Here is a 3,962-nt window from a genome sequence, read left to right on the forward strand (position 1 = left end):
ACTAATATAACACTGTATGTTAATTATAATTTAAAAAGTACCTACAATTAACAGAATGGCACCAAGTACACACCCATCAATAATTACTTTAGAGTTTTCTCCAGCTTTTGGGTGGTGGCCACTTCTGGGCTCTGTCTTCCGGTAGGTAGAGGGTGAGGCAGCATGGACAGCAGCCCTGGCACCCCACCACCCTCAGCCACCCGCCCACCTGCCTGCCTGCCTCCCCTAAGCCTGCTGAGGCCCAGCAAGAGGCCCAGATGTAGGCCATCAAACGTGTGGTGGTGCACTACAGAGCTGTAGTAAAACGTACCTACTGATCAGTTACACAAGCAATGCATTTCCTGGAGAATATATCCCACTGTCTTTGACAACTATTCTGCCAATGTTATGGTGGATGGAAAACCAGTGAATCTGGGCTTATGGGATACAGCTAGACAAAAAGATTATGACAGATTATGTCCCTTATCCTATCAGCAAACGGATGTATTCTTAATTTGCTTTATCTTTTGTGAGTCCTGTGTCATTTGAAAATGTTGGAGCACAGTGGTACCCTGAAGTGCAACACCACTGTCCCAACACCCCCATCATCTTGGTGGGAACTAAACTTGACCTCAGGGATGACAAAGACAGGATTGGGCAACTGAAAGACAAGAAGCTGACTCCCATCACCTACCAGCAGGGTTTGGCCGTAACGAAGTTAGATGGGTGCTGTAAAATACCTAGAATGCCTGGCTGTCACGCAGAGAGGCCTCAAGACAGTGTTTGATGAAGCTAGTCGAGCAGTTCTCTGGCCCCCTCCAGTCAAGAGGAGGGAAAGAAAATGCCTGCTGTTGTAAATGTCTGGGCCCCTCTCCTGCCCTGTCCCCCTCGGAACCTTTGTACACTTTGCTCAAATATGGTGGAGCCTTCATACTCAATGCCATGTTTTGTTACAGATTAGTTTTTCCATAAAACCATTTTGAACAAATCAGTAATTTTTAGGATTTATTTGTTTAAAGTTTAAGACTTCAAATTTTCACATTAAAATGTATCCCTAAAATGGCAAGCTTTCTTAAAGCCTTATTTTTCAAAAGGCCTTACTCTTGCTCAGATTAAGAGTTGCCAAAATACCTTGTGAACTAAGTTGCACTGTTGTGCTGCGAACCTTAAGCACTAAACTGTTTGAGACCTTTGTCTTTGAGAAGAGACTGCAGCCTCTCAAGTTCGGAAATGCAGACACCTGCTAACTAAGTCTGACAGGAGAGCCATACAGGCTCCTTTCTGAAAATTGCCACCTAGCACAGCCCATGTCCACCCCCAACACCGTGCTGTGTGTCCTCATGGATCGAGGGTAATGACTCAGCTCTCTGGATCAATCTTTTTTATTTTGTAGTGAGATTTTTGTTTTTTTAAGTTAGTGTATTAGCTTTGGCTGAGATTTGGAACCACCCTCTGACTCCCTTCCCTGTGATGAAGTCTCCACTGTGGTCGTGGGCACACGGGGGCGGGTGTGTGCTTCACGGGAGGCCATCAGAGGACAAGACAATATTCTTACAAAATATGGAGGTTAATTTACACAACACTGTGTGCATTATTATTAAACTGAGTGAAAGTGTCATGAGTAAAATCTTAAAAAGTTAGTTTCTGTCAGATGCAGTGAATGATGAGAGGTCAGTATCATCACTAAGTGTTTTAAGATTTTTTTCTTAGACCTGCCATCCCTCCTAAAATCGGGCATTTAGTTTATCTTTGAACTGGTCATTCCCATAGTTGCTAACTTAGAGCTTTTATTTTAGAACCCCCTCTTAATGAACAATATGCCTCCTTGTATTATAAAATCTTTCTGATAATGCATTAGATTATTTTTTAGATTAGTAAAAGTGCATTCCTGTTCCCTTGTTACTTTATTCAAAGCTAATAAGTGTTTTCCTTAGTTTTATAGTAATTAGGCAAAAAAAAATCACGTGTTGCAGCTTTATAGTTTTTGAAATATTTTAGATATTCCTAAACTATGAACTTTCTTAACATTATTGTCTCACCAGATCACCAGTACTGTACCTTGACTAATGCTGACCCTCCTCCTCACGTCACTCCCCTGCCCCCACCCCCCAGACACACACAACCTTCCTGTTGCTCTGCCTAAGTTCTTTTGGGTTTGTGCGGCTCTGTAAGCCCCTGCTGCTGCTAACCAAGTTCTGTACAGTTTACCCACCAGCAAGAATGTAAGGTTGGGCCTTTCAACCACTAGAACAAAATTTTTTAAATTGACAGTTTCAGACTTCTGGAGTGTTTTTACATTGATCTTTTGCTAATGCAATTAGCAGTATGTTTTGCATGTATAACTTAATAAATCCTTGAATCATAAAAAAATTACTTTAAATGTAAATGGACTAAATGAGCCAATCAAACGATATAGGATGACTGCATGGATAAAAAACAAAACAAAACAAAAACAAGAGCCATCTATATGCTACCTAACAAGTGACTCAGTTTAGACCTAAAGACACATATAGACTGAAAGTGAGAGGATGGAAAAATATGAACCATATAAACAGAGCAAAAAAAAGGAAGCTGAGCTAGCAACACTTACATCAGACAAAAGAGAATTTAAAACAAAGACCATAACAAGAGACAAAGAAGGACATTACATAATAAATGGTTCAATCCAACAAAAGTTTATAACAATTATAAATATGCATTCAACACAGGAGCACCTAAATATATGAAGCAAGTATTAACATACATAATGGGATAAATTGACAGTGATATAATAAGAGTAGGAGACTTTAACACCCTACTTATATTAATTAATAGATCATCCACACAGAAAATCAACAAGGAAACAGTGGCTCTGATGACATATTAGACCAGATAGGCCTAACAGATATACACAGAACATTCCATCCCCAAACAGCAGAATACGAATTCTTTTCTTTTAAAAAAATATTTATTTTGTGAGAGAGAAAGTGTGTGTATGTGCAAGCAGGGGAGGGAGGGATGAGAGAGAGAGAGGGAGAGAGAATTCTAAGCAGCCTTCACACTGTCAGCACAGAGCCCACCGTGGGGCTCGATCTCATGAACCAGGAGATCATAACCTGAGCTGAAATCAAGAGTTGGACACTTAACCTACTGAGCCAACCATAAGCCCCAGAATATGCATTCTTTTCAAGGGCACATGGAAAATTTTCCAGGATAAATCACATGTGTCGCCACAAAACAAGTCTTGATAAATTTAAGAAGATTAAAAACATATGAAGTATCTTTTTTGACCATAATGGTATAAAACTCAAAATCAATTACAAAAAGATGTGGGAAAAACTGAAACACGTGGAGGCTAAGTAACATGCTACTATAAACCAATGAGTCAACAAAGAAATAAAAAAAATACATAGAGACAAATGAAAATGAAAATATGTGGACTAAAATCTGATACAGTAAAAACAGTTCTAAAGGGAAATGTATAGTGATACAGGCCTACATCAAGAAACAAGAAAAATCTCAAACAACATAACCTTACATCTAATGTAGCTAGAGAAAGAAGAACAAAGCCCAAAGCTAGTAGAAGGAAGGAAATAATAAAGATTAGAGCAGAAATAAATGAGAGACTAAAAAGACAATAGAATGATCGATGAAACCAAAAGGTGGTTCTTTGAAAAGATAAACAAAACTCATAAATCTTTAGTCAGACTCATTAAGAAAAAAAGAGAAGACTCATATTTTAAAAAAATCAGAAATGGAGAAGAAATAACAACCAACACCACAAAAATGCAAAGAATTATAAGAGATTATAAAAATCATATTAAAAATTGGAAGAATGGATAGAAGAAATGGATAAATTCCTAGAAACATAGTCTTCCAAAACTGAAGAAATAAAAAAAATGTGAATAGATGAGTTATTAGTAATGAAACTGAACTGATAATCACAATATTCCTAACAAACAAAAGTGCAGGTCCAGATGGCTTCACAGATGAATTCTACCAAA

At 38.2% G+C, this 3,962-nt stretch overlaps 1 pseudogene; it reads left to right on the forward strand.

Moving 5' to 3' along the window:
* The first annotated feature begins 257 nt into the window (after positions 1 to 257).
* Positions 258 to 1,067, forward strand: LOC121040656 (ras-related C3 botulinum toxin substrate 1-like; annotated as a pseudogene).
* The last annotated feature ends 2,895 nt before the right edge of the window (positions 1,068 to 3,962 follow it).

This window comes from Herpailurus yagouaroundi, unplaced genomic scaffold (genome assembly GCF_014898765.1).
Source record: "Herpailurus yagouaroundi ecotype Mexico unplaced genomic scaffold, PumYag 182, whole genome shotgun sequence".
Classification (NCBI taxonomy): Eukaryota; Metazoa; Chordata; class Mammalia; order Carnivora; family Felidae; genus Herpailurus; species Herpailurus yagouaroundi.